This window comes from Symphalangus syndactylus, chromosome 17 (genome assembly GCF_028878055.3).
Source record: "Symphalangus syndactylus isolate Jambi chromosome 17, NHGRI_mSymSyn1-v2.1_pri, whole genome shotgun sequence".
Lineage (NCBI taxonomy): Eukaryota > Metazoa > Chordata > Mammalia > Primates > Hylobatidae > Symphalangus > Symphalangus syndactylus.
The window spans coordinates 46,534,878-46,550,492 of NC_072439.2; the positions used below are offsets into that span (position 1 = coordinate 46,534,878).

The window sequence follows — 15,615 nt, forward strand, 5'->3', positions numbered from 1 at the left end:
AAATCATGCTGCTATAAAGACACATGCACACATATGTCTATTGCAGCACTATTCACCATAGCAAAGACTTTGAACCAACCCAAATGTCCAACAATGATAGACTAGATTAAGAAAATGTAGCACATATACACCATGGAATAGTATGCAGCCATAAAAAATGATGAGTTCATGTCCTTTGTAGGGACATGGATGAAACTGGAAAACATCATTCTCAGTAAACTATCGCAAGGACAAAAAACCAAACACTGCATGTTCTCACTCATAGGTGGGAATTGAACAATGAGAACTCATGGACACAGGAAGGGGAACATCACACTCCGGGGACTGTTGTGGGGTGGCAGGAGTGGGAAGGGACAGCATTAGGAGATATACCTAATGCTAAATGACGAGTTAATGGGTGCAGTTAAACAACTTGGCACATGGATACATATGTAAGAAACCTGCACATTGTGCACATGTACCCCAAAACCTAAAGTATAATAATAATAAAAAAATAAATAAAAAATAAAAAAAACAAATACAGGCTTTGGACTTACTAGACAAAGACTTTAAATCAACTGTCACAAATAAGTTCAAATAGAAATTTTTTTAATAACCAAATTCTGGAACTGCAAAGCAAACACTGAATTGAGAAAATATATTAGAAGTCTTCATCAGCAGATAAAAACAGGAAGAAGAAAGAATCAGCAAACCTGAAGACAGGTTATTGGAAATTATCAAGCCTGGGTAGCAAAAGAAAAAAGAAGAAAGTGAATGGAGCCTAAGGGACTATGGGATACCATCAAGCCAACCAAAATATACATTGAAGGAATCTCAGGAGAATAGAAAGAAAGGGGTAGAGCATTTATTTGAAGAAATAATGGCCAAAAGCTTCCCAAATTTGAGGAAATACATAGATATACAAATACAAGAAGCTGAACAAGCTCCAAGTAGAATAAGCCCAAAGAAAACAACACTGAGACACATTACAATCAAGCTATCAAAAGATAAAGAGAGATTCTTGAAGGATGACTACCAGAAGCTGGGAAGGGAGGTAGGGATTTGGGGCAGAAGTGGGGATGGTTAATGGGTACAAAAAGTACTTAGAATGAATAAGACCTAGTATTTGATAGCACAATAGGGTGGCTATATTCAATAATTGTACATTTAAAAATAACTAAAAGAGTATAATTTGACTGTAACACAAAGGATAAATGCTTGAAGTTACAGATTCCCCTTTTGCCCTGATGTGATTATCATACACTGTATACCTGTATCAAAATATCCCAAAATATCCCATATATCCCATATATATATTATATATATATATATATATATACACACCTACTATGTACCCACAAAAATTTTAAAAGAAAATTTTTAAAAGAGATTCTTGAAAGTAGCAAGAAAAAAGCAAATTGTCACATACAAGGGATCCTCAGTAAGATTATCAGATTTCTCAGCAGAAACCATGCAAGCCAAAAGGCAGTAGGACGATAAAGTGTTGAAAGAGAACAGAACTTCACCAATAATTCTATATCTGACAAAACTATTCTTCCAAAAATATGAGAGAAATTAAGAAATTTCCAGAAAAGCAAATAAAGAAATTTATTTCCACCAGACCTGCCCTACAAGAAATGCTACAGTGATTTATTCAAGTTTAAATAGAGGCATACTAGACAGTAATCAAAACTGCATAAAAATATAAAGTTCCTTGGTAAACACATGAACAAATACCAAAACCAGTATTATAATTTTGGTTTATAATTTCACTTTTTCTTCCTTTACAGGATATAAAAGCAAAAGCATAAAAAATAAATCAATATTAATGCTACACAGTAGGTCTGGGCACAGTGGCTCACACCTGTAATCCCAGCACTGTGGGAAGCCAAGGCAGGTGGATCACTTGCATCCAGGAGTTTGAGACCAGCCTGGGCAATGTGGTGAAACCCTGTCCCTAAATACAATCATCATCATCATCATCATCATCATCATCCTCAGCTAGATGCGGAGGCTGAGGTGGGAGGATTGCTTGAGCCTGGGAGGTGGAGGTTGCACTGAGCCAAGATCTCACCCCTCCACTCCAGCCTGGGCAGGAGAGAGAGACTCTATCTCAAAAAAAAAAAAAAGTTGCACAATATATTAAAATGTAATGTGTTATGTTAATAACATAAAGGGGGCATAGCTCTAGAAGAGTAATATTTTTATATGAAACTTAAGTTGGTATCAGTTTAAAACATATTGTTATAATTTTACAATATTTTAGGAAATCCCCATGGTTACCAGAAAGAAAATATCTATAGAATATATGCAAAGGAAAATGAGAAGGTAATCAAAAACGTGTCACTACAAAAATAATTAAACATAAAGGAAGGCAAAAAGGAAGGAATGAGGGACAAAAACTGTAATACTCACAGAAAGAAAATAACAAAATACCAATAGTGAGTCTTGCCCTATCAGTAATAACTTTAAATGTAAATAGGTTAAACTTCCCAACCAAAAGACATAAATTGGCCAATTAAATTTTTTAAAACATGATGCTACTATATGCTGTCTACAAGAGACTCACTTTAGATCTAAGGACATGCTTCGGTTGAAAGTGAAAGATGGAAAAAGGTATACTATAAAAATAATAACCAAAGAAAGCAAGGATGGCTAAACTAATATGAGACAAAATAGGCTTTAAGTCAAAAACTGTTACAAGACACAAATGTTGAAATTATGTAATGATAAAAGGGTTGATTCATCTAGAAGATATAACAATTATAAACATATATAGCAAACTTCAGAGGTCTTAAATATATTAAGCAAACATTGACAGAATTAAAAAGGAGAAAAAGATCTATAATTATAGTAAGACAATTTAATACCCCAGCTTTTATTAATGATAGAACAGCTAGACAGCATATAAGACAGAATATAAGGACACAGAGGTCTTGAACAACATTAAAGAACAATTGGACCTATCAGACATACATAGAATATTTCATCCAACAAAGCAAAAAAACCACTTTTTTTCTCAAGTATATTTGGAACATTATCCAGAAAAAACTACACGTTAGGGCATGAAATAATTTAAAAAGACTGAAATCATACAAGTTATCTCTTCCAACCACTATGGAATGAAACTAGAAATCAATAGCAGAAAAAAATGAGAAAATTTACAAATATGTAGAAACTAAACAATACTTTCTTATACAACCATTGGGTCAAAAAATAAAGGAGAAATTAGAAAATATCCTGAGACAAATGAAAATGAAAACATACCAAAATCTGCGGGATGCAGCAAAAGCAGTGTTAATAGGGAAATCTGTAGATGCAAACAAACGTATATACTCAAAATGAAGAAAGAGAAAATGGCAACCTTCAGCTAGGTGTGCATGGAAATGGTCCTGATTCATGCCTCTGGCCTGCTGCTGCAGCAGCAGCTACCTGGGGCTTGTGCAGCCAAGGGCCTAGCCAGAACGCCCAGTAAGGTTCTCTCACTTCCTCAGAAGAAGGAAGATATTCATGATTACAATGATATAGATATGGCATGTCTTCTGGTAGAGTGGGAGAAGGATGATGACATAAAAAAAGATCTTCCAGAGCACAAGAGACCCTCAATACCTGTCAACTTCTTATATATCGACCTGGGCAAGCCTGAAAGCAGATTGAAAATGATGAAAAAAGGGAAGATTCTTATATGTTTGTCACTGTATCAGGAAGCCCCACTGAGAAAGAGAGGAAATCATGAGCCTCTGTCAGGGCAGTCTTTGCAATGCTAATGAAATGTCCAGAGGTTCATTGTGGGATCAGACCATACTATCTTCATGCTTCATGATGGAAAATATGCCTAGGAGATCAAGAACTCTTTTGTCAGTCAAGACAAGTGTGCTGATGCAACTCTGGAGGGACAGGTGTTCCCTGGCAAAGGAGAAGGAAGCAAAGAGAAAAATAAGGACAACATTGAAAGGAAAAAGAAAAGAGATCCAAAATCTCGGGCTTTCAATGAAGACAAGCTGGAAATAGCAGAGAAGACCTGTAACAGGGCAGCCACAGTGGTCTGCAGAAAAGTAGACGGACACACAGAGCTCCTAGCTGGGCTCATGTGGTTGGGACTAGTGCAGGAAACTGCACACAGGATGACATTCTAGTTTCTTCTAGAAAGAGTCTGCCACATGACAAGTTTTGTGGTCAGTGTAAGAATTATTGTTTAAAAGGCTTCAAATAGACCCATTGAAAAAAGTGGCATGCCACTGTAAACTCTATGAGACAGCTGAAAAACTGAGTTCTCAAAGTGTGAGAGGGGATAAGTCTGCCTCCAAACACACATCCCCACTGGGGAACCAGAAAATCCAGATCAACAGAAAAGGATTTAACCTACCTAGGGCTGAAATAGATTTAGGGAACCCAGTGAAATATAAAGGTACAAGAAGCAGTGGGAAGAGCTCTATAGGCACTCCCAGACCCCAGCTTGAGCCCAAGGAAGCCATCCCTGACTTTACATCACAGGGATCCTCGGGGAAGGTAGCCAGCAAAATTAGGGAGAGGCTACATACACGGTGAAAGAAGCTTCTAGCTGGACTTCATAATAATTTCAACTGAGCACTAATTTTCCTGAGCAGAATCCAGGGGATGAATCAAGTGCAGGTACAAGCACAGAAGTTGCAGCTGATGGTGCAGGCAGGCAGGGAGGGTCATGGTCTGAATGGCCTGCTTGCTTTCTCAGTTGAGAGGCTTGTAGCCTGGGGCAAGATCTCAGCCCTATCCACCAGCTGCCTGGATATAAACTCAGCACTGTTGGGAGGGCATGGTGGGAGTAAGACTGGCCTTGCTGGCTGTGTGGGAGCTGGGTCAGGCCTGTCCCTGCCGGCTTTCCCTCACTTCCCTGGCAACCTGCATGATGGAGGAAGGGCAGTTGTAATCCCCCTTGGAACATAACTCCATTGGCCTGAGAACTACCCTTCCATCCCACACAATGACTGCAGCAACCCCCGCCCAAGGAGAGTCTGAGCTCAGAATCACCTAACCCTGCCTCCACCTGATGGTTTTTCTCTACCTGCCCTGGTAGCCAAAGACAAAAGACAAACTCTTGGGAGCTTTATGGCCCCTCCCATTGCCTGACAAACCTGAATACTTATCCTGGACAACTTAGGGCAAACTTATATCCACCTTCTACTACTGCAGCAGGTACTCTCTTGAAAGCACCACCTCCTGACTGGAGGCCAACCAACTCAAGCCATTACAGCAACTCGTAACAGAACAACGATGCTCCAAAGAAGGAGAAAACAACAGCTAATTCCACTGCCTGCAACATCTTGGCTAACCAGAGGACCTGAGTCTGTCCATGTAATTATGTCACTGCCAGCATAACCAGCATGTAAGAAAACCAGTGCACAAAACAAAACTACAAACAAGGACTCACATAATCCACTTCACACTTCACTCCCCTGCCACCTCCACCAGAACAGGTGCTAGTATCCATGGCTGAGAGACCTGAAGACAGATCACATCACAAGATTCTCTGCAGACATGCCCCAGCCCCAACCCAGAGCCCAGTAGCCCCACTGGGTTGCTAGACTCAGAAGAGCAATAACAATCACTGCAGTCTGGCTCTCAGGAAGCCCATCCCTAGGGGAAGGCGGAGAGCACCACATCAAGGGATCACCCCATGGGACAAAAGAATCTGAACAGCAGCCCTTGAGTTCTAGATATTTCCACTGAAACAGTCTACCCAAATGACAAGGAACCATAAAAGTAATTCTGGTAGTATGACAAAACAAGTTTCTAGAACACCCCAAAAAGATCACACTAGTTCTCCAGCAATGAATCCAAACCAAGAATAAATCTTAATTGCCAGAAAAAGAATTCAAAAGGTTGATTACTAAGCTACTCAAGGAGGTACCAGAGAATTGTGAAAACCAACTTAAACAATTTTTTTAAAGAAATACAGGATATGAATAAAACAGTCTCCAGAGAAATAGATGTCATAAAGAAAAAACACTCACCATTTCTGGAAATGAAAGACACACAGAGAAATACAAAATACACTGGAAAATTTCAACAATAGACTAGAACAAGTGGAAGAAAGAACTCCAGAACTTGAAGACAAGGCTTTTGAATTGACCCAATCTGACAAAAAGAAAGAAAAAAAATTTTTTTAATGAACAAAGCCTCCAAGAAATTTGGGATTATGTTAAACAACTAAACATAAGATTAATTGTTGTTTGTGAGGAAGAAATCTAAAAGTTTGGAAAAATTATTTAAGGTAATAATCGAGGAAAACTTCTCTGGCCTTGCTACAGATCTAGACATCTAAATACAAGAGGTTCAATGAACACCCGGGAAATTCATTGTGAAAAGATCATCACCTAGGCACATAGTCATCGGATTACCTAAAGTCAATAAAAAGGAAAGGTTCTTAAGAGCTGTGAGGCAAAAGCAACCAGGTAACATATACAGGAAAACCTATCAGATAAACAGCATATTTCTCAGCAGAAACCCTACAACTTCAAAGAGTCCTACCTCTAGCCTCTTTAAACAAAATAATTATCAGCCCAAAATTTTATATCCAGCAAAACTAAGCTTCATCAATGAAGGGGAGATAAAGTCTTTTTCAGACAAACAAATGCTGAGAGAATTCACTGCTACCAAGTGAGCACTACAAGAAATGCTAAAAGGAGATATAAATCTTGAAACAAAATCTTGAAATACACCAATATACAACCTCTTTAAAGCATAAATCTCACAGAGCCTATAAAACAATAACACAATAAAAAAAACACAAGGTTTTCAGGCAACAATTGGCATGATGTAAATGGCTTAAATGCTCCACTTAAAAATTACAGAATGGCAGAATGGGTAAAAGTCCACCAACCAAGTATCTGCTGTCTTCAATAGACTCACCTAACATGTAAGGACTCAAATAAACTTAAAGTAAAGGGGTGGAAAAAGATATTCCATGCAAATGGAAACCAAAAGTATGCAGGAGTCATTATTCTTACATCTCAAAACAAATCTCAATAAATTTATGGAGGAAGATCTACCAAGCAAATGAAAACAAAAAAAGGCAGGGGTTGCAATCCTAGTCTCTAATAAAATAGACTTTAAACCAACAAGATCAAAAGAGACAAAGAAGGCCATTACATAATGGTAAAGGGATCAATTCAACAAGACGAGATAACTATCCTAAACATATATGCACCCAATACAGGAGCACCCAGATTCATACAGCAAGTCCTGAGTGACCTACAAAGAGACTTAAACTCCCACACAATAATAATAGGAGACTTTAACACCCCACTGTCAACATTAGACAGATCAACGAGACAGAAAGTTAACAAGGATACCCAGGAATGGAACTCAGCTCTGCACCAAGCGGACCTAATCGACATCTACAGAACTCTCCCCCTAGATCAACAGAATATACATTTTTTTCAGCACCACACCACACCTATTCCAAAATTGACCACATAGTTGGAAGTAAAGCTCTCCTCAGCAAATGTAAAACAACAGAAACTATAACAAACTGTCTCTCAGACCACAGTGCTATCAAACTAGAACTCAGGATTAAGAAACTCACTCAAAACTTCTCAACTACATGGAAACTGAACAACCTGCTCCTGAATGACTACTGGGTACATAACAAAATGAAGGCAGAAATAAAGATGTTCTTTGAAACCAACGAGAACAAAGACACAACATACCAGAATCTCTGGGACACGTTCAAAGCAGTGTGTAGAGGGAAATTTATAGCACTAAATGCCCACAAGAGAAAGCAGGAAAGATCCAAAATTGACACCCTAACCTCACAATTAAAAGAACTAGAAAAGGAAGAGCAAACACATTCAAAGGCTAGCAGAAGGAAAGAAATAACTAAAATCAGAGCAGAACTGAAGGAAATAGAGACACAAAAAACCCTTCAAAAAATTAATGAATCCAGGAGCTGGTTTTTTGAAAAGATCAACAAAATTGATAGACCGCTAGCAAGACTAATAAAGAAGAAAAGGGAGAAGAATCAAATAGATGCAATAAAAAATGATAAAGAGGATACCACCACCGATCCCACAGAAATACAAACTACCATCAGAGAATACTACAAACACATCTATGCAAATAAACTAGAAAATCTAGAAGAAATGGATAAATTCCTCGATACATAGAACCTCCCAAGACTAAACCAGGAAGAAGTTGAATCTCTGAATAGACTAATAACAGGCTCTGAAATTGTGGCAATAATCAATAGCTTACCAACCAAAAAGAGTCCAGGACCAGATGGATTCACAGCCGAATTCTACCAGAGGTGCAAGGAGGAACTGGTACCATTCCTTCTGAAACTATTCCAATCGATAGAAAAAGAGGGAATCCTCCCTAACACATTTTATGAGGCCAGCATCATCCTCATACCAAAGCCCAGCAGAGACACAACCAAAAAAGAGAATTTTAGACCAATATCCTTGATGAACAATGATGCAAAAATCCTCAATAAAATACTGGCAAACCAAATCCAACAGCACATCAAAAAGCTTATCCACCATGATCAAGTGGGCTTCATCCCTGGGATGCAAGGCTGGTTCAACATACACAAATCAGTAGATGTAATCCAGCATATAAACAGAGCCAAAGACAAAAACCACATGATTATCTCAATAGATGCAGAAAAGGCCTTTGACAAAATTCAACAACCCTTCATGCTAAAAACTCTCAATAAATTAGGTATTCATGGGACATATCTCAAAATAATAAGAGCTATCTATGAAAAACCCACAGCCAATATCATACTGAATGGGCAAAACCTGGAAGCATTCCCTTTGAAAACTGGCACAAGAGAGGGATGCCCTCTCTCACCACTCCTATTCAACATAGTGTTGGAACTTCTAGCCAGGGCAATTAGGCACGAGAAGGAAATAAAGGATATTCAATTAGGAAAAGAGGAAGTCAAATTGTCCCTGTTTGCAGATGACATGATTGTATATCTAGAAAACCCCATTGTCTCAGCCCAAAATCTCCTTAAGCTGATTAGCAACTTCAGCAAAGTCTCAGGATACAAAATCAATGTACAAAAATCACAAGCATTCTTGTACACCAATCACAGACAAACAGAGAGCCAAATCATGAGTGAACTCCCATTCACAGTTGCTTCCAAGAGAATAAAATACCTAGGAATTCAACTTACAAGGGACGTGAAGGACCTCTTCAAGGAGAACTACAAACCACTGCTCAATGAAATAAAAGAGGATACAAACAAATGGAAGAATATTCCATGCTCATGGGTAGGAAGAATCAATATTGTGAAAATGGCTATACTGTCCAAGGTAATTTATAGATTCAATGCCATCCCCATCAAGCTACCAATGACTTTCTTCACAGAATTGGAAAAAACTACTTGAAAGTTCATATGCAACCAAAAAAGAGCCCACATCGCCAAGTCAATCCTAAGCCAAAAGAACAAAGCTGGAGGCATCACGCTACCTGACTTCAAACTATACTACAAGGCTACAGTAACCAAAACAGCACGGTACTGGTACCAAAACAGAGATATAGATCAATTGAACAGAACAGAGCCCTCAGAAATAATGCCACATATCTACAACTGTCTGATCTTTGACAAACCTGACAAAAACAAGCAATGGGGAAAGGATTCCCTATTTAATAAATGGTGCTGGGAAAACTGGCTAGCCATATGTAGAAAGCTGAAACTGGATCCCTTCCTTACACTTTATACAAAAATTAATTCAAGATGGATTAAAGACTTAAATGTTAGACCTAAAACCATAAAAACCCTAGAAGAAAACCTAGGCATTACCATTCAGGACATAGGCATGGGCAAGGACTTCATCTCTAAAACACCAAAAGCAATGCCAACAAAAGCCAAAATTGACAAATGGGATCTAATTAAACTAAAGAGCTTCTGCACGGCAAAAGAAACTACCACCAGAGTGAACAGGCAACCTACAAAATGGGAGAAAACTTTTGCAACCTACTCATCTGACAAAGGGCTAATATCCAGACTCTACAATGAACTCAAACAAATTTACAAGAAAAAAACAAACAACCCCATCAAAAACTGGGTGAAGGACATGAACAGACACTTCTCAAAAGAAGACATTTATGCAGCCAAAAAACACATGAAAAAATGCACATCATCACTGGCCATCAGAGAAATGTAAATCAAAACAACAATGAGACACCATCTCACACCAGTTAGAATGACAATCATTAAAAAGTCAGGAAACAACAGGTGCTGGAGAGGATGTGGAGAAATAGGAACACTTTTACACTGTTGGTGGGACTGTAAACTAGTTCTACCATTGTGGAAGTCAGTGTGACGATTCCTCAGGGATCTAGAACTAGAAATACCATTTGACCCAGCCATCCCATTACTGGGTATATACCCAAAGGACTATAAATCATGCTGCTATAAAGACACATGAACACGTATGTTTATTGCGGCACTGTTCACAATAGCAAAGACTTGGAACCAACCCAAATGTCCAACAATGATAGACTGGATTAAGAAAATGTGGCACATATACACCATGGAATACTATGCAGCCATAAAAAATGATGAGTTCATGTCCTTTGTAGGGACATGGATGAAACTGGAAATCATCATTCTCAGTAAACTATCGCATGGACAAAAAACCAAACACCACGTGTTCTCACTCATAGGTGGGAATTGAACAATGAGAACACATGGACACAGGAAGGGGAACATCACACTCTGGAGACTGTTGTGGGGTCGGGGGGAGCGGGGAGGGACAGCATTAGGAGATATACGTAATGCTAAATGACGAGTTAATGGGTGCAGCACACCAACATGGCACACATATACATATGTAACAAACCTGCACATTGTGCACATGTACCCTAAAACCTAAAGTATAATAATAATAAAATAAAATAAAAAGTTAAAGTGAAAAAAAATTACATCAAGTACTTTCTCAGACCACAATGAAATAAAATTTCAAATTAACTCCAAAGGTACCCTCAAAACTATACAAATATATGGAAATTAAATAATGTGCTCCTCAGCAAAAGAAACTACCATCAGAGTGAACAGGCAACCTACAGAATGGGAGAAAATTTTTGCAACCTACTCATCTGACAAAGGGCTAATATCCAGAATCTACAATGAACTCAAACAAATTTACAAGAAAAAAACAAACAACCCCATCAAAAAGTGGGCAAAGGACATGAACAGACACTTCTCAAAAGAAGACATTTATGCAGCCAAAAAACACATGAAGAAATGCTCATCATCACTGGCCATCAGAGAAATGCAAATCAAAACCACGGTGAGATACCATCTCACACCAGTTAGAATGGCCATCATTAAAAAATCAGGAAACAACAGGTGCTGGAGAGGATATGGAGAAATAGGAACACTTTTACACTGTTGGTGGGACTGTAAACTAGTTCAACCATTGTGGAAGTCAGTGTGGCGATTCCTCAGGGATCTCGAACTAGAAATACCATTTGACCCAGCCATCCCATTACTGGGTATATACCCAAAAGACTATAAATCATGCTGCTATAAAGACACATGCACACGTATGTTTATTGCAGCACTATTCACAATAGCAAAGAGTTGGAACCAACCCAAATGTCCAACAACAATAGACTGGATTAAGAAAATGTGGCACATATACACCATGGAATATTATGCAGCCATAAAAAATGATGAGTTCGTGTCCTTTGTAGGGACATGGATGAAACTGGAAAACATCATTCTCAGTAAACTATCGAAAGGACAAAAAACCAAACACCGCATGTTCTCACTCATAGGTGGGAATTGAACAATGTGAACTCATGGACACAGGAAGGGGAACATCACACTCCGGGGACTATTGTGGGGTGGGGGGAGGGGGGAGGGACAGCATTAGGAGATACACCTAATGCTAAATGACGAGTTAATGGGTGCAGGAAATCAACATGGCACATGGATACATATGTAACAAACCTGCACATTGTGCACATGTACCCTAAAACCCTAAAGTATAATAAAAAAAATAAATAAATAAAATAAAATAAAAAAATAAATAAATAAATAATGTGCTCCTGAATGATCTTTGGGTCAACAATACAGTCAAGATGGAAATTAAAACGTTCTTTGAACTGAGCAATAATAGTGACCTATCAAAACCTCTGAGGTACAGCCAAAGTGGCGCTAAGAGGAAAGTTCATAGCCTTAAATGCCTACATCAAAAAGTCTGATAGAGCGAGCACAGACAATCTAAGGTCACACCTCAAGGAACTAGAGAAACAAGAACATATGAAACCCAAACCAAGAGAAGAAAAGAAATAACCAAGATCAGAGCAGAATTAAATGAAATTGAAACAAACAGAAAAATACAAAGGATAGATGAAACAAAAAGCTGGTTCTTTGAAAAGATAAATAAAATTGATAGGCCATTAGTGAGATTAACCAAGAAACTAAGTGAGAAAAACCAAATAAGTTCAATTAGAAATGAAATGGAAAACACCAAAACAGTATGGTACTGGTATAACAATAGGCACATAAACCAATGGAACAGAATAGAGAACCCAGAAACAAAGTCAAATACTTACAATCAGCTGATCTTCAACAAACCAAACAAAAACATAAAGTGGGGGAAAGGACATACTATTCAACAAATGGTGCTGGGATAATTAGGAAGCCACATATAGAAAAATGAAACTGGATCCCATCTCTCACCTTATACAAAAATCAACTCAAGACGGATCAAAGACTTAAATCTAAGACCTGCAATCATAAAAATTCTAGAAGATAACATCAGAAAAACTCTTCTAGACATTGGCTTGGACAAAGACTTCATGACCAAGAACCCAAAAGCAAATGGAACAAAAACAAAGACAAACAGATAGGACTTAATTAAACTAAAAAGATTCTGCACAGCAAAAGAAATAAGCAGCAAACAGACAACCTGCTGAGTAGGAGAAAATATTCACAAACTGTGCATCCAACAAAGGACCAATATCCAGAATCTACGAGGAACTCAAATCAGAAAAAAAAAAATCCCATCAAAAAGTGGGATGAGGAGATGAATAGACAATTCTCAAAAGAAGATATAAAAGTGGTCAACAAACATAAGAAAAAATGCTCAGCATCACTAATTATCAGTGAAATGCAAATCTGAACCACGATGCAGTACCACCTTACTCCTGCAAGAATGGCCATAATTTAAAAATTAAAAAATAATAGATTTTGGCAGAGATTTGGTGAAAAGCGAACACTTTTAAACTGCTGGTGGAAACATAAACTAGTACAACCACTATGGAACATAGTATGGAGACCCCTTAAAGAACTAAAAGTAGAAGAACCATTTGATCTGGCAATCCCACCACTGGGTATACCCCAGAGGAAAAGGAGTCATATGAAAAAGACACTTGCACATGCATGTTTAGAGCAATACTATTTGCAATTTCCAAAACACGGAACCAGCCTAAGTGCCCATCGATCAGCGAGTGGATAAAGAAAACATGGTATATATACACCACAGAATAATACTCAGCCATAAAAGGACAAAATAATAGCATTTACAGCAACCTGCATGGAGTTGGAGACCATTATTCTAAGTTGATTAACTCAGGAATGGAAAACCAAATATTGTATATTCTCACTTATAAGCAGGAGCTAAGCTATGAGGATGCAAAGACTACACATTGGGTACAATGCACACTGCTTGGGTGATTGGTGCACCAAAACCTCAGAAATCACCAATAAAGAATTTATCCAGGTATCCAAATACCACCTATTCCCCCAAAACTACTGAAATAACTTTTTAAAAATAAGAGTTAAATTAAAAAAAAGATAAGAATTGACCAAATTCCAACCAAAAAAGACAATAGAAACAGACTTAGAGGAGACCTAAATAATGAAATTAACAGATATAGACCCTGAAACAACTGCAATTAATGTTTTAAAAAATAACAAGATAGAGAATTGTGACAGAGAATTAGAAAGTATAAAACAGTAAACATAAATGTTTGAAGTAATGGATATGCTAATTACCCTGATTTGATTACACACCGTATACATGTATCAAAATATCACTTTGTATCTCATAAATTGTACAATTACTGTGTCAACTAAAATTTTTTTAAATAAAAAAGGTTTCAAATAAGAAGACAAAGATTTTCTAATTATATTGAACTCTGACAAATTCATGTTTACTATAAAATCATCTCACATAGGAAAAAAAGATTTAAATGAACAACCTAAATTTATGCCTTAATGAGGAACCAGAAAAAAGACCAAACTAAACCCAAAGCTAGCAGAAGAAATAATACTCAAATAAGTAAAATCAGAAATGAAAAGGAGGACATTCCTACCAATTTTTACAGACAGAATAAAAAGATTATGAGAGTACTATGAACAATAGATTGAATATCATAGATGAATTGGACAAATTTTAGAAACACACAACCTAAAAAGACTGAATTGTGAAGAAATAGAAAATATTAACATATCCATAATTAGTAAGGAGACTGACTCAGTAATGAAAAACCTCTTGTCTAAGAAAAGCCCAGGACCGGGGTGGAGCCAAGATGGCGGAATAGGAACAGCTCCGGTCTCCAGCTCCCAGCCCCAGCGACACAGAAGACGGGTGATTTCTGCATTTCTGCTTGAGGTACCGGTTTCATCTCACTAGGGAGTGCCAAACAGTGGGTGCAGGACAGTCGGTGAAGTGCACTGTGCGCGAGCCGAAGCAGGGTGAGGCATTGCCTCACTCGGGAAGTGCAAGGGGTCGGGGAGTTCCCTTTCCTAGTCAAAGAAAGGGGTAACAGACGGCACCTGGAATATCGGGTCAGTCCCACCCTAATACTGCGCTTTTCCAACGGGCCTGGAAAACGGCACACTAGGAGATTGTGTCCCACACCTGGCTTGGAGGGTCCTATGCCCACGGAGTCTCGCTGATTGCTAGCACAGCAGTCTGAGATCAAGCTGCAAGGCCGCAGTGAGGCTGGGGGAGGGGCGCCCGCCATTGCCCAGGCTTGCTTAGGTGAACAAAGCAGCCAGGAAGCTCGAACTGGGTGGAGCCCACCACAGCTCAAGGAGGCCTGCCTGCCTCTGCAGGCTCCACCTCTGGGGGCAGGGCACAGACAAACAAAAAGTCAAAAGGAACCTCCTCAGAATTAAATGTCCCTGTCTGACCCACAGCTTTGAAGAGAGTAGTGGTTCTCCCAGCACGCAGCTGGACATCTGAGAACGGACAGACTGCCTCCTAAAGTGGGTCCCTCACCCCTGAGCAGCCTAACTGGGAGGCACCCCCCCAGTAGGGACAGACTGACACCTCACTCGGCCGGGTACTCCTCTGAGACAAAACTTCCAGAGGAACTATCAGACAGCTGAATTTGTGCTCTCACGAAAATCCGCTGTTCTGCAGCCACTGCTGCTGACACCCAGCCAAACAGGGTCTGGAGTGGACCTCTAGTAAACTCCAACAGACCTGCAGCTGAGGGTCCTGTCTGGTAGAAGGAAAACTAACAAACAGAAAGGACATCCACACCAAAAACCCATCTGTACATCACCATCATCAAAGACCAAAAGTAGATAAAACCACAAAGATGGGGAAAAAACAGAGCAGAAAAACGGGAAACTCTAAAAAGCAGAGCACCTCTCCTCCTCCAAAGGAACGCAGTTCCTCACCA

The 15,615-nt window shown here is 38.8% G+C and overlaps 1 pseudogene; it reads left to right on the forward strand.

Moving 5' to 3' along the window:
- The first annotated feature begins 3,365 nt into the window (after nt 1-3,365).
- Nucleotides 3,366-4,006, forward strand: LOC129467034 (LRP chaperone MESD-like; annotated as a pseudogene).
- The last annotated feature ends 11,609 nt before the right edge of the window (nt 4,007-15,615 follow it).